This window comes from Lactuca saligna, chromosome 3, assembly GCF_052625555.1.
Source record: "Lactuca saligna cultivar CGN05327 chromosome 3, ASM5262555v1, whole genome shotgun sequence".
Taxonomy (NCBI): domain Eukaryota; kingdom Viridiplantae; phylum Streptophyta; class Magnoliopsida; order Asterales; family Asteraceae; genus Lactuca; species Lactuca saligna.
This window is the reverse complement of record NC_136419.1, coordinates 112,080,290-112,105,020: the sequence shown is the minus strand read 5'-3', so window position 1 is coordinate 112,105,020 and position 24,731 is coordinate 112,080,290.

The following is a 24,731-nucleotide window of genomic DNA, read 5'->3' as shown; positions in this document are numbered from 1 at the left end:
TTATGGTCTAGTAGCTCGCTTGCAAGTTATTCGTATCTTCCTTGTATATGCTTCCTACATAAACTTCACGGTTTATCAAATAGACTTCAAGATAGCCTTCTTGTATGGCATGGTGAAGGAAGAAATCAACGTTGATCAGCCCCCTAGGTTCGCTGAATCGAAGTTTCCTGATCAAGTCTACATGTTGGACAAGGCATTGTATGGGTTGCATCAAGCTCCTCGTGCGTGGTATGAAACCTTTACAATGCACTTGCTTGAGCATGGATACTCTCGTGGTACCATCGATCAAACTTTATTCATTAAGCATGTTGGTAATGATAAGATTCTAGTCCATATCTACGTTGACGACATTATCTTTGGGTCTACCAGTCCGCAGCTATGCAAAGAGTTTGAACGCGTTATGAAAAAGAGGTTTGAGATGAGTTTGTTGGGTGAAATGACCATGTTTCTGGGACTTCAGGTCAAACAAGGTTCAACCGGTTTTCAAGACGTTAAACCTGCATTGACGCTGATGGCCGAAAGACCTCTACTAACTCCAGATACTGATGGTGAATCCTTAGATCAGACACACTATAGATCGATGATCAGATCGTTGATGTATCTCATTGCAACCCGTCCAGACATCATGTTTGTAGTTTGTCAATGCGCACGTTATTAGGCTAATCTTAAACTTTCACATCTTATGGCTATCAAAAGAGTTTTTCGTTATATCAAAGGTAGCCCAAAATTGGGTCTTTGGTATCCGAAAAATTCCGAATTTGATTTATATTCTTTTCTTGACAGTAATTATGGAGGTTGTGAGCTTGATAGGAAATCTACTTCAGGAGGGTGCCAATATCTTTGAGATAGGCTGGTGTCGTGGCAGTTCAAGAAGCAACACACCGTTTCAACAACTGAAGCGAAATACGTTGTTGCATCTGCCTGTTTCTCTCAAGTTATCTGGATCCAACATCAGCTGTTGGATTACGGTTTGAATTATCTAGAAACCCCTATTTACTATGATAATGAGGTTGCTATTCAAATTTCTAAAAATCCTGTCCCACATTCCAAAACCAAGCACATTGATATCAAAATTCATTTTATCAGAGACTGTTATGAGCATTCATTCATCTGGCAGGAACAGGTTCCCACTGCTAATATTGTGGCAGATCTCTTCACTAAGCCTTTTAACAAAGCTCGATTCGATGTGCTTTTGGGATTTTTGAAAATGATTCGTTTTGAGGATTAATTTTATTTTTATTTTTTCATTTACTTATTTATCTTTTATTATTTTTTTTTCTTTGTTGTCTTATATTTTATTTTTGGTTAAATTAGTTTAAATTTGCGCATTTTAGTGATTTCATTCTCACCCATGCACAAATTTAGGGGGAGAAATAAACAAAAGCCAAATAAAAATTGAAAATTTTCAAAAGTTAAAAAACATTAAAAAAAAAGAAAATCAAAAATATATTGCTGATAGTTTTGTGTTGGGAAGTGATACTATCAAGTGATAACAGGTAATCTGAATTTGCGTAACGTACCAAAATTAAAGTATCTACACTTTGTGTTCGATGCGCCGGTAGCCACGAAAGACTCCAAATGGATTTGACTAGGAAGATTTAAACTTAAGGAATTCAACGTCTTGATAAATCTTGAACTAGTTAGATCCGTTTAGCCTGACATTATGACACGCGGATAGGTTGAGCAGAGAGATATATATGGGAATATATTGGTCACATTAAAAGAACCCGTATCTAGAACTGTGGATTAACTTTTCCTCAATGTGCGGATTTTGTCCTTAATTCAGGTATTGATGGGGTGACTGCGGAATTCTGATAAGTTATGTCTGCAGAAAGTTATTTTCATTCTTTCTGTCTGTTAGTCATATGTTTCCTCCTCTACGTGATCGAAAGATCCGACCTGGACTGCAACATATGCAACTCTATGTATCTACATCTTCTATCTATGCAATTCTTTCTATCTATTAGCCATATACTGTATCCTTTGCATGACTTACAATCCGACCTGGTACACAGTATATGCATCAATCTTCTCCTCAATCCCTCTAAAACTTTAGTTAGTCATATGTTTCACCGTCTGTGTAATTGGAAGAAATCCGACCTGGATGTATAGCATATGCAGTCTAAATCTATCTTCTCTCTTAATAATTATCTGCTAACCCGGTGTATGGAGTATTTTGAAAATCCTTGATTACTGGAGCATATCAGGAAGCGGGAAAGATATTCTAGTACAATTAAAATTGAACACTGACAGATTGTTTGTAGATCTCACTGCTCAATTTAGGTGGACAACAATATCCCTGGTCATCGTCAAATAAATGGTCCCTAGGAAATTTATTTAAGAATATAGAATCAAAATTGTATTGTTTTTATTAGCTTGTCCAAATCTTATCAAAAATTTTTGTGTTTAAGTGGACCACAATGTCGGCGATCGATCAAACATGGACATGAAGGTAGAGGTACTGACAAGTAGACTAAGGATGTCTAACAACTTTGATCCCTACGTCACAAAATTATATTCAGTGTTTGTTTAGATAAGTTTAGTCTATTTTATTTTATTTTTATTTGTATTTCATTTTAATTACCAAAATTTAAAAATTTTAAAATTTTAGAAATTATTTTATTTTTATTTTTATTTTTACTTTAACTTTATTTTATTTTTTTATTTTTTTTAATTGTCGAAGTTTAATTTTATTTATTAATTTTCGAAATTATTTTTTTTTATTTTTAGTTTCTTTTAATTTTAAATTTAATTTTTAAATCCTCAAAAGTTTTATTTTTGAAAATATTTGGGATTTAGACAGTGTCTTAAACTATGTGGACAACATGTAAAATTGTCAAGGGTATAAAAGAGAGTTTACAGCCGGAAACACTCTTTATTCTTCACTTTTTAGCTTCCGGGCGCAAACATTCTCTCCTTCTCTCTCAACTTTGACTTTTTTTTTTTTGTTTTTCTATGAAATTACTCAGTTCATCTCAAAGGTAGTAAGATTTCGACCATGGATATGTATTTGTTTCACGAAATCGTTGAGTTTTGAGCCTAAAATCGACGAAAAATTGGTCTGTCGGAGCTTACGGCCCAAGGTTACGGCCAAGGGGAGCTTACGACCGTAAACTCCATTTGCGGCCCTGAGCTTACGGCCACGGGTTTACGGCCGTAAACTCCAGTTTGACCGCAAAACTCCTGGTTGACCGTGAACTCAAGTTTGGATAAAATAATTATTTGTCTTTTGGGCTAAATTTAAATCGACTGAAATATTATTTGCTCAAATGTATTTATTTTCTTACTTAGCCTGTTTTAGTGTAGATCAAATGGCAAACTTAAAATTCGTAGATATGCACAACTTGGCGATTGTTCTAGCAGATCCTCCAGTTGTACGTAGAGAATTCAGGTCAATGATTCACGGTCTGAGAGAATGCTGCCTGACCTCTGCCATCACCATGAACACTGTGGTGTATCAGAACATCATAAGGGAATTCTGGAAGACTACTAAGATGAGAAGAGATGACGATGGAGCCGTCACTGTGGATGCGATGGTTAAGGGATGAAAAGTTGTGATCACTGAGCAGTTCATTAGAGAAACATTGTTGATCAATAATTTACCTACCTTTCCCACTGAGATCGGGATAGAGGACGCCCAGAAGATGCTAAAGAAGATGGGGTACGAAGGCGTCTCTCCTCCTACTATGAAGAAGATTTTGCCACCATACTGGAGGTTCCTGGCTCATATGTTCGTGAGTTGCGTCTCTGGTAGGTGGTCTCGTGCGGATGAAATCTCACTGAGAAACACTGGAGCCAGTGTTTCTCTTGCTGCAACTATAGGCTTCAACTTTTCGAGGTTTATCCTGGACGAGTTCGCGGTCAACATCAATGCTATAACCCAGGATACTTTCTTGATGTATCTCAAGTTCATTCAATTATTCATCAACATACGATTTCCTGAGATGGTCAAGGAGGGAGTGACCCTTGATATGAAGTCCTCATACTTGTGAAATTCGAAAGATTTATTGAGCCAAATGAGGCATCCAAGTCTCGTGGATCCTCTGATAAGATTTTGTCTGAACCTACTTCCTTAGAAAAAGATGTGATCACTGTGTCAGACCAAGAAGAAGGAGAAGAGATAGCTGTTCCAAATGTTGCTGTAGTAAAGGAGCATGATCTGACAACAACTCAAGTCGAAAGTGACTAGAATGAGGAGTCTTCAAAGAATTTGACAGAGACTGATCTATATGAAGATTTTGATCTTACGGGTTTTGATAAAGATGAAATCCCGAAAAACTTTGGAAGTAATGATGATTTTTTGTCGAAGGTCAATCTCAACATGCTACCTGACAATATCAGTGATGTTGCTAATCCAGCAACTGAGATAAGGGACTCCGATGATGTTCACGAGTAACACCTCCTACTACAGAACAAGTGGTTGATACAACAATTCCCATGGTGATAGTATCATGGATTCCTCCCCTTGATATTGTTTCACCTACCACAGAACCACTTCAGGGTGATGATGTAACAATCCATACCCCACAACCTCCTTCAAAAAGAAGAAGACGTGATCCTCGACAAGCACTTATGGATTTTGGTTTATCTCAAGGCCTCCCAGTTACACCAATTACACCAACAACCACTCCTTCTATTTCTTAACAGAACCTTTCAGTGAAGGCCCTAGCACCAGTTTTGAGGCTGGTGGATCTTCTACTCAGGCAGGATTTTCTCCTCCCCGGCCATATCATGATGATGCCTCTGTACCGCTCGCCTTGCATCTAGCTCAGGAACAAAGCTCTATGCCTTCTACCAAAGCTAAAGGAGATTCTTTTAGAGAAGGTTATTCAGGGGAAGATAATCCAGCCTTTGAAGAGCTTCAGAAGAGAGTTAATGTGCTTTATCAAAGGAACATCAAGCTCAGTATCGAAATTAATGAGCTTTAGAGCGAAAATGCGGAGCTGAAGATTCAGGTTTATGATCTTGAAAAAGATAAATATTTGAAGACTAAGTAGATTACTGACCTCCAAGAGCATTTTAATCTCCTCACTTCAAGTTACTTTGACTTGCAGAAAAAGCTTGAAGAGGAATTTGGTGAAAAATTCAAGACATCCGCTGATGAGTCTCGGGTCAATCTGACAAATTGAAGCTCACCCCATTGTGACATCTGATCAAACATCGTGTGTTATTTATAGATTTGAAGAAGAGCCTATTCAAGCTCTGAGTATTGTGGCCCACAAACGTTCAAAAATTGCTAAAGTAGTGGTGAAGGGTCAACTTCTATTTAAAAGGAGCTCGAATCAGAATGCTCCTGGGGATCAACCCAAGATCACCGTTACAGATCTTGGAGAGAATCGCTTCAAGAATGTATATGCTGATAGGTCCGGGATCATTTCATGGGGATTTCACAACACGCTAAACATGTGGATCATGAGACGAAAGAGTGGCAACACTGAGTTGTACAAAGATGCTCATGATTTCCACTCTTGGACCAGAGATTATCTTTCAGAGTTGTCGAAGGCTCCATTTGCAAATCCATCTCAGAATCCCAGGGATCCACATTTCAAGCATTTCCTGTAGGATCAAGTACTCAAGGGTTTTCCGTCAATGAGGATTGCAGAGTCAATCATTAAGATATAACCAAGTGTAATTGATCCCAAGACCAATCAACCTCTTAGATCTGTGATGTGGCCTACTACCAATCAGGTTAAGCAGATTCCTATTCTTCAAAATCATCCAGATAGATCTCTGCAAACCATGCAGTACTGGGTGTTTGATGAAACTACTATATCTGTTGTCCTCAAACTTGAGACAGGATGCATCCGCTTTTACGAAAAACAAGACCTTTTTTAATTTGGAAAGTGGGATATACATCAGCTTATTCTTCATCAGATTAAAGTCTCAGAAGACATCTTTGAGCTAGCTGCCAAAGAGTATACAACTATGGTTGGGGAGATCATTAACAAACGGATGTGGAATGGAGCAATGGGGAAGTCAGATGTGTTGGTGGTTGAAAAAGATTGAGCTCAAGCTAGCACCAAACCAAGGGGAGATTGAAGGGTCTAGTTAGTGGTTTGTTCTAGGCTTACATTGTAATAAGTTCTTTTAAGTCGTTATCAAGTTTTGGTAGGTTGTTTAGAGTTTACGGCCTAGTAGAGAATTTACGGTCGTAAACCCAGTATTCGGCCCAAGTCCTCAAGCCTACTACATATAGGGGTTGTTTACGTCAGTAATGGTTGTTGATGCCACAAGTATTCACGATTATACAATGCAAGTTGGACCAGACATTTTATGCAATATAAGCATGTGCAAGCTTGTTTCAATTCTGTTTCTACTTTATTTCTTATTCTATTTGATTATGTGATTACTTGCTCATTTGTAAAGATCCGTTTTCATGACCTTACATATACCCTAATTAACTGTGGCAAAGATCATAGGAGTCTGCTCAAGGATATTCTGTGTAATTTCAGACAATTTAAACTCCCTTGTCTGGTCATCTAGCTGCTTGGCTCTAGATCCGAAACCCTAGTCCTCTCTAGCACCAGAACTACTAACAGGTATGCCTCGCAATGTCACCATATTGAAAATAGACCATATAAACCATCAAAATACGCACATATATATATATATATATATATATATATATATATATATATATATATATATATATATATATATATATATATATATATATATATATATATATATATATATTGGGGAATCACAAATGCCACAAGCTCTCTGGTTTCATCGCAACCCTCCTTGAATCGAGTATGAATCCTTTTCTTCTATTAGAATGGGCCCATACTACCTTCCACGTCTATCCGTACCTTCCTCAAAGATTGCCTTGACTCCACCACGTCACTTCATATCCATTCAAATTCCCCTCATAAATAAGGCTCCCAACACTAGATCTCATCCTAGGTTTTTCCTAGAACAAACTACATATCACTCTCCACCATCAGTTGTAAAAGGAAATCCCACTATCTCCCTCTAACTAGCTTATGAATATAATTACATATCACTAAAACTAGATAATTATTCGAATGAGAAGTCTCACACTACAACAGTTGGACTGAAACAAGAGCTTTACAATAGAGTTAAAAGCTAACATTCTAAAATTATTTACTTCCCATAATATGTAACATAGAATATTCAGTCACTAGTTAGAACTCCTAAGAGTACAAAGAAAGCAACATTCAAGTGTCAAGTAACCCAAAATTAAGCGTCACCTAAACATGCCATCCTATCACTATTCGATTAGTACTATCATGCATGTCTACAAGCTCATACAATAGGCATACAAAGACATCTCTCCAAGCATTATTTCATGCAAAAAACTGAGTCGATCCTTATGTCACAACCCGAAAACCTAAGGCGGAAACATTTTCGGGGCGGACTCCACGTTGTGTATCAAATCCAATGCACATAGTAAGCAAAGTAAACAACCATTGCATTACATATCAAAGTTTACATTTGTTCAAAAGTAAAGTTGTACATTTGTGATACATAGTATATATGAACAAAAGTAGATACGAGTCTTCTGTATGCTCCGTCTTCTCCAAAAGGATCGCTAGGTACCTGTCTAATGTAGACCTGACAATACAAGCAGTTTGAAAATCAGCATAAAGCTGGTGAGTTCATAAGATGGTTGTTATGTGAAAATGTACGAGTTTCCTTTGGTTTTCCGAAAAGTTTGTTATCCAAGAAAATCCCATATTTTGTTAAAAGTAATGTTTGATTAATTGTTAGGTTACACGGTTCTGGTTATGTTTAAATATGATCCCAGAAAAGTCCCATACTTTCCTGATTGTATGTTACCAATTGTGAAAGATATAAAGTTATCTGGTCTATTACACTTTTCTAGTTATGTAACGTTCCCTAGGAAAGTCCCATACTTTCTTAAAAGTAAGTTTAGTTATTGAATTTCGATGTAATGATTGATTTCCATTCGTACTCATTGTATTAACTAGGTATTCTGATATTCTAATGGTGTTTCACTGGAGTGTACCTAGATACATGTCATTGTATTTGTATTCCTATTCTTAATCATATTCATAGTTATAATTTATATTTGTATTTGTATTATATTTGTATTCCTATTCTTATTCGCATTCGTATTCGTATTCTTAGTCCTATTCCTAATCCCATTCATATTCGTATTCATATTCGCAGTCGTATTCCTATCCCAAATCCTACTCCTAATACTATTCGTATTCGTATGCGCATTCGTATTCGTATTCGTATTCGCAGTCGTATTCGTATCCCTAATCCTACTCCTAATACTATTCGTATTCGTATTCACAGTCGTATTCCTATTCCTAATCCTACTCCTAATACTATTCGTATTCGTATTCGTATTCGTATTCGCAGTCGTATTCGTATCCCTAATCCTACTCCTAATACTATTCGTATTCGTATTCGTATTCGTATTCGTATTCGCATGATTATAAAATATAATTTTAGATTGTAGCATTTTGTCATGAAATATGTGACTAGTCTGAAAGCTACTTCGTAATTCGAACTATTTGATAAACACAGTTTTTAATATTAGAACATACAGAATAAAATCAATTGAACTGAAAACAATAAGTTGGAGTACAAGATTTCCTTGTACATTTGCTTGTATTCCCCCCTGAAAACAGTGAAAAACATTTGAAAAAGGGTAGGGGTATGAACTCACCGGTCGAGAAGCGTGTCGGGTTGGATGCTAAGTATCAGTTCGGGGCTTGATAACGCGTAAGGTTCCTATGTAATATGACATGATATACAAATGTATCTAATTAGACTTTACATCACTAATTAGATATGATTATACACTCCAAGATGCGAAAACACTTCAAATCAAGTGTTTGGAGTGACCCGGGTGACATCTAGGGACATATAAGGCTTGGATATGGAGTTTACTCCTCAAGAGTAAACTCATAAGAGGGTTTACGGTTCTAATGAATCATTCCCAATGAGTTTACGACCGTAAACTCATGGTTGGTGTGTTCTTGGATGCCACAATGTCTTACAATGCACACGGGAAGGTTCTAGGGTCGATTTCATGGCTTAGGAAGTGATCGAGACTTGAAATGGTCTTGGAAATGAGTTTAAGGTCTAAGGAGATGTTCTTGGGGAATTTACTACCTTAAACTCGTGAGTTTACAACTGCAAACGCATGTTTGTCCATGAATTAAGGGCTTTGATGATTGTAATTCAACCATATGTGATTCTAGCTCCAAAACTAAACTTTTCAAGGGATTAAAGGCACCTTAACACCCTTTGTTGGGTGTTTATGGCCTAAGGAGGTGGGTTTATGGTCCAAGAATGTTCTTGGACCGTAAACTCATGTTTGGTCCCTTCTTGTATGATTTGGTGCTTCAAATGATGGAGTAGATGGTCCTAGACACGTTTGGAAGCTTGTGGTGGTGTTTAAGGGCATTTTAATACCTTATGGTTCATGCATGGGGGTTTACGGTCCAAGAAGGTTCTTGGGAAGTAAACTCATGTTCATACATCAAATATCATGATTTTGGGGTCCTTAGTCCATGCATGGAAGTTTCTAAGTCGAATCTAAGCCCTAGAAGTGTTTTGGAAGGGTTTTATGGCACAAAAACCAAATTCTCTTGAGTTCACGGCCTAGGGATGTTCTAGGACCATAAACCCATGCTAATGGTCCTAATCCTCATAAAAAGCTCGAATTTGAAGGTCTAAGATGCTAATTCATGAGTTAGGGAAGTTACCTTACTGATTTGGAGCTTGTTTTGGATGATTTTGGCTAAGTTTCGAATTTTAGAGAGAGAGAGTAGTGAGAGAAAGTTTTTAGAGAGAGAGTAAAAGCCTCAAAATGATGTCACTCAATCCCTTATATAGGGGTTGAGTTTGTGGCCCGGAGGGATTCTACCCGATACTTCCGTTAGACGGTGCTTTTGGTCGAACCCGATAAATTTGTCGTAATTACGATTTACATGAAATAATAATTTTCCAAACAAATATGGAAAATATTTTTAATGATTATAACACATTCCGACATTTACAAAATCAAAATAAATGTCGCGATAAAATTTATGTAACACAAAGGTTAACGGAACGAATTTAATACAACGGATTTCTAATGACGTATCGGGTTACGACGACGGAACGAACTTCGGGTTGTCACATTATCCCCCCGTTAGAGGGAATTTCATCCCGAAATTCAAACGTTAGATGTGACCCGCGGAATTGGAAAGAGGATACAGATACTTTTGTTCTATTGGATCATCACGCTTCCAAGTGAATTTGGATTCTCGCATGGCATTTCGTGGAACATTTCACTTATCGCGAGACGGCTTGCTTCATACATTTAATATCTCGCTCTATGATTTCGATTGGCTCTTACCATAAGGTTTAGACTTTCGTTGATTTCGGTCTCTTCTAAGGGATTACTATGGTTTTATCGGGTAGGCACTTCTTAAGGAAAGAGGCGTGGAATACCGGGTGGATGCTACTAAATCCTGAGGGTAGTCGGAGTTCGTAGGTTACGGGATCAATTCCAATGGGGATTTCGAAAAGTTCTATGTACCTCGGGATGTGCGTTTCAGAATGTGACGTGCCTTCTTTTGTCACCGTTAACTATCTCGATGGTAAATGTTTCGGTTATTAGTTGAGGGCTATGTTTATGAGGATGTTCGAATGAATAGCTAACAGTTCATCTTTCACTACTAAAATTGAAAAGGATTGCAAACAGAATGGTTGTCGAAAAGGAATATACCTGAGGCAACGGTGGGATCGGCGGCTGCCTCCCCTTGTCCTATAGCTAGGACTCTTCCAGTGTTGCCAGTTATTGTTGTATTGGGGCAGTTTCTCTTATAATGCCCGACTTTACCGCAACCATAACAGGCCTGACTAATTGCCCGCCCTGGAAGCTTGATTTGTTGGTGTTCTGCAATTGCACGCAAGGTGACCCTCTTGGCCACAATTTTTGCAAAATTTTACACGACAGGGACCGGGGATACAGTGGTGGTAATTGCACTGGTTACACCACGGAAGAACTATTGAGTTTTGAGCATTCTAACACTTCCTAAGTGTACATGCAACCCTAATAACCTTGAATCTATGTTTTCTCTATATACATGCAAATTTCTTTTTCAAGGTTATTTCCTATCTAGCATGGCATGGGGATTACATAAAACATAAAGAACTAGTAGAAATACATACCTTGTTGTCGCTTGGATTCCTTCAAGACTTTGTGAGCCTAGCACCCCAAATGTTGTGCCTCAAATGCTTCACACAACACTACAACCTTGGAATAACTAGAGAGAATATTTATACACTCCAAAATCGGCTATGCCCTCACAAGAATACTCTAGTGCCAATTTTGCATGCTATAGGGTTTCTTTTATAGTGTGTCATAATTAGGAGTTACAAATGTAAACCCTAATTGTCATGACTCTTCATTTCTCATGAACCATGGGTTTGTAACTCCCATGGACTATCCATGGAGCTCCATATGGTTATAACCAAACCCATAAACCATGGATCATTAATCCACCATAAAAGAATTGATGATTGTCATAATCAACCCTATATATTTAATTAGTCTCACTTTGATCACCAAATTAATTCTAGATTAATACTTGATCAAATACTAATTAAATAACACTATTATTAATATATTAGAACTTATAATATATTAATAATCATAAGTGCCTTATTCTCTCATTTAGTCTATCCAAGTATTGCAATGCCATGCAACCCAAATGGACCATGCCGGGTCGGGTCAAGTTCATACCAAATAAAGTTATGGACTTGGACACTATATCCAACAGTCTCCCACTTGGATAAGTCTAATAACTATATTTGCAAATACGACTTCAAAATCCGACTAGCAATCGTAGCTCTTTCAAAGTCTCTCGGAACCGAGATGATGATGATACGCCATTTAAGATAAGTGATCATATAATCCTCTGTTCTCATGATATCAGCCGGACAAACACATGGAACATGGTCTTACTTATTGTCCAACATTTGTTTCTCGATCTCCGATTTGTTTCGACATAGAACTAAATTGAACACATCAATTAGGTTCTGACCGGGCCCGGTACATAGGTCAAAACCAAATCATCGAGGGGCCCAGATATCGCTTCTATTTCTAGAAGGAACAGATAAACTTCGACTGATATGCTTGTACGAACTACTTGTTGAATTATTCACAAAGGCACGTTTTATAACATCGAGTTACCAATGCGTTTTCGTACAATCAATGAATAACCAACTCATAGTCAACAACTCATATCTCTAGGTTTGAAGATTTATATGATATTACCATCTCACGATCACTCGAGATAAATTCCATGAAGTGATGCAAGTGAGCGTGGGTAGAATCCAATACTCAGCCCTTATGAGTACTCATGAATGTTGTAGCAACCATTACATTGTCTAAAGCACTTTAGACAAATCATACAAGCCAAATTCATGACAGTCTTGATTCATATCTACTTCCAACATATGACTGACTGTGGATGGTTTGAATAATATGATATATTCCATAACTTGTTTATTCTGGAAGTCAAAACATGCAAAGTGAAACACAAGAATAATACTTAATCCTATATGGCCCCAACACTTGGGTGTAAATAAAACAACTTTTATCTAAGCACCATATTGATTACTCATTATTTATGTTTCGATTAATCAACTTTATGCTTGAATTAAAAAATTAGTTGTCCCATGCTCCAAGCACGTACACTATGTTTTTCCAAACAACAATTATGCCATACTCCAAGTATGCATACTATGTTTACATATGGTCCTCTCTTTGTGAAATAGATCAATTGTCAATATTCCAATGATGCTCATTTCACAATTCCAATCCTTGTTGTAAATGCAAGAATACCAAACTCTTGCCATTTACTGTAATCTGTTAGATTCTAAACTTATATGCAATGACCCCCTTGTAACGACTATGCACAGAAGTCACATAGACTTGGCAACATACATTACAAAGTATTCCAATGGGAAACAATTTCATGGAAATGAAGTCTCAAATTCAAATTACATTCCTTTGAACATCCTTCTTAGCATTAAGTTCTTTAATCTTACACGGATTCAAAGAATAACTTCCACCTATGGAAACAATTCCATATTACCATTTTGACTATCACTTCTGAACAAGAGTTGCCTCTTTACAAAATATGTCAATATGGTCCTTACTCTATACTTCTAATTGTCCATGAGCAACCAATCTTTGGTAAACCTTAGATTGTCCTTGACAATTTTGCTTAATCACTTTAGTTATTTCCAGTTCTATTCCTTTTTCCATCTTAATGCCCTAGGCATTTGGAAAATTTAGAATGGATGAATATTATAGCACATATAATCAAACCTATACCCAAAGCATATGGGACATGATTTATGCTATAAAATTTTTATTTGCCATGTTCTCAAAATTCGAACTATGAAGAGGGATGCCGTAATCATAATCGAATTTTGAGAACGCAACATATATAGAATTTCCTTATGTTGAACCATTCCAGCATAACATTCATATATATTCTTGACTAAAGTAGATTAAATTCTCAATCTAAGCTTGTAGAATTGGAGTGAAGTATAGAATCCTCTCCCTTAATTATAGCAAAACAACTTTCAAAGCAACTTGAAAGTTTTGTTTTCTATAAATAACATTGCTAACTTGCAATACTTAACATAATCATCATGCTCCCACTAGCATAATGATTACTAGCATAACACTTTATGCTCCCACTAGCTTTGACATGTACTCAGAAATCAACTAGACTTCTAGAAATCAATACTTTATTGACTTTCTTACCAAAGTTCATATTTATGGTACTAGATTGCTTTGATAAGAATTTATAAAAAAACATACACCTTTCCTTAGATAGCTCACATGTTTGTCTAGACCTTTTGCAATTCTCACTAGTTAGTGTGCCGGTTAACCACGCACGCTCCACTAACTATATGAGAATGCAAATATCACAACCGCTATCTACTTAAAATCTTCTTAGTGGAAGCGTTTCCTTACCATCATTTTCATGAATCGAAGAGAAACCTTATGACACTTAGATTTTATGGTGTATGTGTTCTTTTCCATGTGAATTTTGTCAAAACCATAATCACATGACTAGGTTAGTGGTACTTCCAAATTCATATGGACTAAACTTGTGCAATCTTAATTTCTTGCCACCTGGTAGCACAATGCCCACCATTGCTTCCGGGTTGTTATGCAAACAATTGAGAACTCATAGAACTCACAAGCATAATCAAGTTTCAACTGGAATAGACATAGAAATAAGAACACGATAGGTTACAAACCTCAAGTCGTGGGCTAGTGATTAACAAAACTCTTGATTAGTTCTTGAAACTATTTTAGAATCTTTTAGACTCCCACTGTCCTCTTGACATAGAAGACTTATCTTTGTCAAGAACCATTCCTTGACAATACAAATATTCAAGAGCTAGTGTGGATTCTTATCAAGTTAAACACTTCCCATAATTGGACTTAGTTGGTCTTTGCTTTATCCAAAACATCACAACTAACCAACCTCAAATGTACAAGAGTACGACACATCTTACTCTACATTTGATAAGTGTTATAAACTTTCTAAAGATTATGTCACTTAATGGCTCAATCTTGGAGTATGACTCTAAGATTTGATGTATGATTTATCTTTTGATTTAACCATTTCAACAACTCATGATTCCTCTCCTTAGCCAAACAAATGAACTAAGGTGTCTTTAGAGGATCAATTGTGATATTGTTTCATATTCACTAAGATAATCATAAAACAAAATACACAAGTACTCTCCCATCTCTTCAGATTGGAGAAACTTTTATCTTTCTGCCTTATTTGATTCTTCTTATTCATTCTGCCATACATTGAAACTTTTCCAATGTTTCAGAATTACACTTAAACTCGTAAGCATAACCATATTTACTAAACTTTAGTAAATCATAATGAATAATCTTATCTACCTTTGTGGTGGACCTAACTAGTGCACAACTTAATGTACCCGATCCGTTAGTCCTTCGCTTGAATCACATGTGAATGTGAACAAGGAATTAGTCTTAATTTACCAAAGATGAAAATTCTCATTCATCACACAATACAACTTTCATGATTCCAAGTTTCTATCCAAATGAAACTTGGGTGATGAGAATCTTTCCTTATTTGGTAAATTATGACACTACCACTAATGAAAGAATCAAATCCATTTACCCATATTGCTTATTAATGGAAACATATAAGCAACAACCTTTTCCACAAATGCCATTGTAAGGATACTTAAAGTAAATAAAATCAAAACCATTTTCTTTTATTTTAAAACGTTGTGGAAAACTTATCCTTACAATCCATATGAAAAACTTGTTGTTATCTATTCCTAAGCAATATATCATAACTCTTAAGTAACAACTCAAAATTCTTATCACCGAACCATGCGATGGAAATCCATCTTCACGATCAGAATCAACATATACTTTCTTTAAGTTTCTTCACTCTTCTTTGATTCTTAAACATCAATATGTGACCCAGTCACATCATGTAATAAGAATCTCAGAATAGAAACTTAATAGAGTTAGATAATGGACTTTACCTAAAGCAGAGTCAAACATTTGACTTTACTACCCTTATGGACTTTTAGGTAAATTTGGCAGCTTCGCAACCAATGCCCTTCCTTTGGCAAAAAAAACATATGGACTCTTTGGAAATGGTATACGAGACTATCACGGAATTAGCCTTTCTCTTTACCATTTGGTCAACCGAGTTGACTATGGCCAATCCCTTTCAATTGGGAAGAGAAAGGTTTTCTGGACTTCCTATGTTACCATTGTCAATGTCCATGGAAGTTTGGGAAGTTGATCTTCCAATCAAATTTTGCTTTACCAATGCTCCAAACCATTGTTGATTCACCATCATCAAGCGAATAGGTAAGATCATTAAGGGTCATGTCGTGATCTGTCATCAGGGAGTGACCAAGTCAATAGCCAGCTACCTTGAGACTTCGACACCCGACTCTCACGGCTTGTCAATATGTGACTTAATCTCCAAGACCTAAGCACATATAGACTTTGTTTGCCAATAGGGATTGAGTGACTTAGAACTTATCAGGTCTTGAAACTTGTGGGATATGGAGATTTATTGGAGTAGGTGAAGGAAGTGAAGTATGATTTTCAGTCCCACTAATGCACAACAAAGGGATTGATCTTTCACCTTGATTGCCATTCAGGATATCATCTTCATTAGGAAGCTTCTTCCTAAGATTTGGGATGACCATAACTGTCTAAACTAGACATCTATAATGGGAGAAATTCAAGTTAGTTGATTTAAAGTCCTTAATATAACACCCAATATGAAATATTAAGGCTAGGACACAATAACCTATTTATAACCGGAAGAGGGATGTCGTAATCCAAATTATAAAATAGTTAAAGGTAGGTAAATGACGATTTACCAATTTCCACCATGAAAAATGAAATATAACTAAGTTTTAATTGGATTTGAAACTCCTAGATCCTTTGAGATACATTGAACTTTTCAATGGCATGTTTGAATCTCGAATGTGCCCTCTCAAGTTTGTGACTGGGATGCTGAGGATCACAAACAAGGTGTGAATAACCATACAAATTGACTTGGTACCCTTAACAATATTACCTAATCGATGTGCCGGTTAACCACACACGCTCCACCGATCTATAATAAAGTCATATTACCCTTTGCCACTCTTACTAGTCCATGTTAGTGTGCCGGTTAACCACACACGCTCCACTAACGACTTGGTAAGGTACAAAGTGTAATTTTATGGGCTAGCACCAATTTCACATTTTCCTAAAGTAACTAAGATTGGGAATTTATAATGTATAGTTACTTTATAACGCATTATACTTTTAATGAGTATTTAAAGTCGTATCCTACCCGTTCGGCTAACGACCCTCCACCGATCAAGGAAGCAGTGGGTGAGAGTGGACACCCATTAAGTTACCATTTTATAGGCAACAACCTTATACCCCCCTTATAGACCGGCTTCGTGAATGAGGCCTACTAACGGTAAGAACGACATATTCTTATACATATCTATATAATAAAATTATAATAATAGTATAAGGGTGTATTTTAAACATTTAAAATACATGGTGGTTTAATCTATTAATTAAATTATACTCTTAATTTAATTAAACTTAAACCATGTCTTTATGGAATTATTAACTCTTTTAATTAAACACTTTAATTAATTTAATGAAGTCCATAAAGTTTGAATTTTTTTTTAACCTTTAAAAAAAAAGTTTGGAATTAAAGTGTAAGACTTTACAAATTCCAAAACTTGAGGGCAAGAATTGAAACTATTCCAAGTCTCTTCAATTTGTAACTTATGAGTTTTAATGGTTCATAAAAATGAAGACTCTTCATTTTATGAAACCTCTTTAGTTCTTTAAACACAAATTAAATAAGTGACCTTTGGTAATCCATAACTTGAGGACAAGTTATGGACACCATTATTGCCATTAAGATCATGAATTAAACACACATGGAGGTTAGACATAATTCCCATGATCTTCTAAAAACTCATAAGAACACAAATTCATGCCAAGCAATTTTCAAGAAATCATATTAACATATACAATACTTGAAAATTAATAAAAGTCATTTAAAATGGGTTAACATAATCATTATCATTTTGAAAAAATAGATTTTACAAGTCCAAAACGGATTGGGATAATGATTTTAATCCATTTCCAGCAACAAAACACGAAAAGACTGCCCAACACGCACCTACTCGTCGAGTGCATTATCCTACTCGACAAGTAGGATGAATTTGTTCATGGACTCGGCAAGTCCTCCCCATGAACTCGGCGAGTCCATTCGTCAATGAGCAGATTTTTCGTTTTTTAAGCAGTTTTGCATCAAGTATACAGAAAACAACCCTAGGCTTTGATACCACTGTTCGGTTTTGAGCATTCTAAGACTTCCTAAGTGTACATACAACCCTAATAACCTTGAATCTATGTTTTCTCTATATACATGCAAATTTCTTTTTCAAGGTTATTTCCTAACTAGCATGGCATGGGGATTACATAAAACATAAAGAACTAGTAGAAATACATACCTTGTTGTCGCTTAGATTCCTTCAAGACTTTGTGAGCCTAGCACCCCAAATGTTGTGCCTCAAATGCTTCACACAACACTACAACCTTGGAATAACTAGAGAGAATATTTATACACTCCAAAACAAGAATACTCTAGTGCCAATTTTGCATGCTATAGGGTTTCTTTTATAGTGTGTCATAATTAGGAGTTACAAATGTAAACCCTAATTGTCATGACTCTTCATTTCTCATGACCCATGGGTTTGTAACTCCCATGGACTATCCATGGAGCTCCATATGGTTATAACCAAACCCATAAACCATGGATCATTAATCCACCATAAAAGAATTGATGATTGTCATAATCAACCCTATATATTTAATTAGTCTCACTTTGATCACCAAATTAATTCTAGATTAATACTTGATCAAATATTAATTAAATAATACTATTATTAATATATTAGAACTTATAATATATTAATAATCATAAGTGCCTTATTCTCTCATTTAGTTTATCCAAGTATTGCAATGCCATGCAACCCAAATGGACCATGCCGGGTCGGGTCAAGTTCATACCAAATAAAGTTATGGACTTAGACACTATATCCAACAAGAACACCGGCATATCCGGTGATAGGTGCTTGGGCTGGGGAACCTAAAACAGAAACAATAGCAGGGGTAGTGGCAGCATGGACCGCCACCATCTGTTGTTTCTTCGAGAACTCTTGTGAAGGCTGACATTTCTCCCCCGCCTCCCAGTACTTTCTTTTCTCACCACTTCTTTCTGTGGGCTCAAGAGTGGTAGCTACTTCCTCTACGTCCTCACTATGGTCGATCAAGATTTGCGCTAGGCATTTGGCGCTGTCGTATGTATCCGGCTTCGCAGCTAAGACGTTGCCTTTGGTTGGCTGGGTTAATCCCCAGATAAACCTCTCAATCTTCTTACTTTTCGGGATCACCATCCTTGGACAAAAATGCGCTAAGTCATCAAATCTTGTTGTGTAGGCAGTGATGTCGGAACCTTTCATCTTCAGGTTCCAGAGTTCATGTTCCAGCTTATGAATTTCACCCTGAGGGCGATACTTTGCATGCAGAAGCTCCTTCATAACTTCCCAACCCATAACATTGGCTACAGGTAGAGTTAGAGATTTGACTCGGCCGTTCCACCAAGTCAGAGCTTAATTGGTGAGAGTGCAGGCGGCAAACTTCACCTTGTCGGATTCTGAATAGGCACAAATTTCGAAGATAGATTCGATCTTCTCTAACCACCGAGTTAGAGTAATGACACCTCCAGTGCCATCGAAGAATGTGAGTTTTGCATTCATAAAGTCTTTATAGGAACACTCCTTTCGGTGTCCCTGGCTACCTTCCTGGTTTTGAGGCTGGCAACCACCTCCTGAACTACCGAGGTTCGTTTGCGACATGGCTGTTGAGAATGCTACAGTTAAAACTGACTGAAGAGTTGCAAGATCGATTTGAAGAGAAGGTGGTGTTGGAGGAGGGTTGTTGGTCTTTGAGATGGGTCTCTTTCTTGGAGGCATCTTGATCTAATAAGATCTGGAAAGAGAGGGTGATAAGTCCTCCGAATTGAATCTATATATATGACACAAAGGATATCTCTTTATGAAATACATAAAATTCTATTAAGCGATAAAGCAGGAAGGAGTTATCAAAATAGATAAATTATCGCTAAAAGGGATGATTGAGGAGCAACGCTGGGATGAGGAATTCTATAACGAATTCGGCTCGAAAAATACTCCCATAGTATTTCTTGTCTCGTTGCAATGATGGCTCATTGTTTGGGTATTGGGTAAGTTTTAGGCATGCCACACACCACAGTCACTCCCAAGCAGATGTTGGTCGTGTCTCGAATGAATATAGTTGGCCAGGCTATATTGATCCTAGACATGACTACATAACTGCCCAGGTTTAACCGCAGTGTACAACACCCATTTACTTATGTTTTGTTCTACTTGTAGTTACGGATTTCGACGCTTGGGTATACTTTGTATGCTTTTGAAAATAATTATATTTTGAGGTATACTTTTAGTTCAGAGCACTTAGGCCCTTTAGTGTTTATAGTCTTATGCCATGTAAGGTTTGGTATACTAGTTCACTATAAACAAGGGCTCTGATACCAATCTGTCACACCCCGAAAACCTAAGGCAGAAACATTTCCAGGGCGCACTCCACATTGAGTATCAAATCCAATGCACATAGTAAGAAAAGTAAACAACCATTACATTACATATCAAAGTTTACATTTGTTCAAAAGTAAAGTTGTACATTTGTGATACATAGTATATATGAACAAAAGTAGATACGAGTCTTCTGTATGCTCCGTCTTCTCCAGAAGGATCGCTAGGTACCTGTCTAATGTAGACCTGAGAATACAAGCAGTTTGAAAATCAGCATAAAGCTGGTGAGTTCATAAGATGGTTGTTTTGTGAAAATGTACGAGTTTCCCTTGGTTTTCCAAAAAGTTTGTTATCCAAGAAAATCTCATATTTTCTTAAAAGTAATGTTTGATTAATTGTTAGGTTACACGGTTCTGGTTATGTTTAACTATGATCCCAGAAAAGTCCCACACTTTCCTGATTGTATGTTACCAATTGTGAAAGATATAAAGTTATCTGGTTTATTACACTTTTCTAGTTATGTAACGTTCCCTAGGAATGTCCCATACTTTCCTAAAAGTAAGTTTAGTTATTGAATTTCGATGTAATGATTGATTTCCATTCGTACTTAGGTACTATGATATTCTAATGGTGTTTCACTGGAGTGTACCTAGATACATGTCATTGTATATGTATTCCTTTTCTTAATCATATTCATAGTTATAATTTATATTTGTATTCGTATTATATTTGTAGTCCTATTCGTATTCGCATTCGCATTCGCATTCGTATTCGTATTCGTATTCTTAGTCCTATTCCTAATCCCATTCATATTCGTATTCGTATTCGTATTTGCAGTCGTATTCCTATCCCTAATCCTACTCCTAATACTATTTGTATTCGTATGCGCATTCGTATTCGTATTCGTATTCATATTCGTATTTGTATTCGTCTTCGTAGTCGTATTCGTATCCCTAATCCCACTCCTAATACTATTCGTATTAATATTCGTATTTGTATTCGTATTCGTATTCGTATTCGTATTCGTATTCGTATTCGTAGTCGTATTCCTATCCATAATCCTACTCCTAATATTATTCGTATTCGTATTTGTATTCGTATTCGTATTCGCAGTCGTATTCGTATCCCTAATCCTACTCCTACTCCTAATACTATTCATATTCGTATTCGTATTCGTATTCGTATTCGTATTCGCATGATTATAAAATATAATTTTAGAGTGTAGCATTTTGTCATGAAATCTGTGACTAGTCTGAAAGCTACTTCGTAATTCGAACTATTTGATAAACATAGTTTTAATATTAGAACATACAGAATAAAATCCATTGAACTGAAAACAATAAGTTGGAGTACAAGATTTCCTTGTACTTTTGCTTGTATTCCCCCTGAAAACATTGAAAAACATTTGTAAAAGGGTAGGGGTATGAACTCACCGGTCGAGAAGCATGTCGGATTGCATGCTAAGGATCAGTTCGGGGTTGATAACGCGTAAGGTTCCTATGTAATATGACATGATATACAAATGTATCTAATTAGACTTTAAATCACTAATTAGATATGATTATACACTCCAAGACGCGAAAAAACTTCAAATCAAGTGTTTGGAGTGACTCGGGTGACATCTAGGAACGTAAAAGGCTCAGATATGGAGTTTACTCCTCAAGAGTAAACTCATAAGAGGGTTTACGGTTCTAATGACTCATTCCCCATGAGTTTACGGCTGTAAACTCATGGTTGGTGTGTTCTTGGATGCCACAAAGTCTTACAATGCACATGGGAAGGTTCTAGGGTCGATTTCATGGCTTAGGAAGTGATCGGGACTTGAAATGGTCTTGGAAATGAGTTTAAGGTCTAAAGAGATGTTCTTGGGGAGTTTACTACCTTAAACTCATGATTTACAACCGTAAACTCATGTTTGTCCATGAACTAAGGGCTTTGATGGTAATTCAATCACATGTGATTCTTGGTCCAAAACTAAGCTTTTCAAGGGATTAAAGGCACCTTAACACCCTTTGTTGGGTGTTTATGGCCTAAGGAGGTGGGTTTATGGTCCAAGAATGTTCCTGGACCGTAAACTCATGTTTGGTCCCTTCTTGTATGATTTGGTGCTTCAAATGATGGAGTAGAGGGTCCTAGACACGTTTGGAAGCTTGTGGTGGTGTTTAAGGGTATTTTAATACCTTAAAAGGAGTTTATGGTTCATGCATGGGGGTTTATGGTGCAAGAAGGTTCTTGGGAAGTAAACTCATGTTCATACATCAAATATCATGATTTTGGGGTCCTTAGTCCATGCATGCAAGTCTCTAAGTCGAATCTAAGCCCTAGAAGTGTTTTGGAAGGGTTTTATGGCACAAAAACCCCATTTTCATGAGTTCACGGCCTAGGGATGTTCTAGGACTGTAAAATCATGCTAATGGTCCTAATCCTCATAAAAATCTCGAATTTGAAGGTCTAAGATACTAATTCATCAGTTAGGGAAGTTACCTTAGTGATTTGGAGCTTGTTTTGGATGATTTTGGCTACGTTTCGGATTTTAGAGAGAGAGTAGTGAGAGAAAGTTTTTAGAGAGAGAGTAAAAGCCTCAAAATGATGTCACTCAATCCCTTATATAGGGGTTGAGTTGGTGGCCCAGAGGGATTCTACCCGATAATGCCGTTAAACGGTGCTTTTGGTCGAACCCGATAAATTTGTCGTAATTACGATTTACATGAAATAATAATTTTCCAAACAAATATGGAAAATATTTTTAATGATTATAACACATTCCGAAATTTACGAAATCACAATAAATGTCGCGATAAAATTTATGTAACACAAAGGTTAACGGAACGAATTTAATACAACGAATTTTTAATGACGTATCGGGTTACGACAACGGAACAAACTTCGGGTTGTCACATTATCCCCCCGTTAGAGGGAATTTCATCCCAAAATTCAAACGTTATATGCGACCCGCGGAATTGGAAAGAGGATACGGATACTTTTGTTCTATTGGATCTTCACGCTTCCAATTGAATTTGGATTCTCGCATGGCATTTACGGGAACATTTCACTTATCGGGAGATGGCTTGCTTCATACATTTAATCTCTCACTCTATGATTTCGATTGGCTCTTACCATAAGGTTTAGACTTTCGTTGATTTCGGTCTCTTCAAAGGGATTACTATGGTTTCATCGGGTAGGCACTTCTTAACAAAAGAGGCGTGCAATACCGGGTGGATGCTACTAAATCTTGAGGGTAGTCGGAGTTCATAGGTTACGGGATCAATCCCAATGGGGATTTCGAAAAGTTCTATGTACCTCGGGATGTGCATTTCAGAATGTGATGTGCCTTCTTTCTCACCGTTAACTATCTCAATGGTAAATGTTTCGGTTATTAGTTGAGGGCTATGTTTATGAAGATGTTCGAATGAATAGCTAACAGTTCATCTTTCAGTACTAGAATTGAAAAGGATAGCAAACAGAATGGTTGTCGAAAATGAATATACCTGAGGCAACGGTGGGATCGGCGGCTGCCTCCCCTTGTCCTATAGCTAGGACTCTTCCAGTGTTGCCAGTTATTGTTGTATTGGGGCAGTTTCTCTTATAATGCCCAACTTTACCGCAACCATAACAGGCCTAACTGATACCCACCCTGGAAGCTTGATTTGTTGGTGTTCTGCAACTGCACACAAGGTGACCCTCTTGGCCACAATTTTTGGAAAATTTTACACGACAGGGACCGGGGATATAGTGGTGGTAACTGCACAGGTTACACCACGAAAGAACATCGGCATATCCGGTGATAGGTGCTTGGGCTGGGAAACCTACAACAGAAATAGTAGCAGGGGTAGTGGCAACGTGGACCGCCACCATCTGTTGTTTCTTCGAGAACTCTTGTGAAGGCTGGCATTTCTCCCCCACCTCCCAGTACTTTCTTTTCTCACCACTTCTTTCTGTGGGCTCAAGAGTGGTAGCTGCTTCCTCTACGTCCTCACTATGGTCGATCAAGATTTGCGCTAGGCATTTGGCACTGTCGTATGTATCCGGATTCGCAGCTAATACGTTCCCTTTGGTTGGTTGGGTTAATCCCCAGATAAACCTCTCAATCTTCTTACTTTCCGGGGTAACCATGCCTGGACAAAGAAGCGCTAAGTCATCAAATTTGGATGTGTAGGCAACGATATCGGAACCTTTCATCTTCAGGTTCTAGAGTTCATGTTCCAACTTCTGAATTTCACCCTGAGGGCAATATTCTGCATGCAGAAGTTCCTTCATAACTTCCCAACCCATAGTATTGGCTACAGGTAGGGACCCGGGTGACATCTAGGGACATATAAGGCTCGGATACGGAGTTTAATCCTCAAGAGTAAACTCATAAGAGGGTTTATGGTTCTAATGACTCATTCCCCATTAGTTTATGGCCGTAAACTCATGGTTGGTGTGTTCTTGGATGCCACAAAGGCTTACAATGCACACGGGAAGGTTCTAGGGTCGATTTCATGGCTTAGGAAGTGATCAGGACTTGAAATTGTCTTGGAAATGAGTTTAAGGTCTAAGGAGAT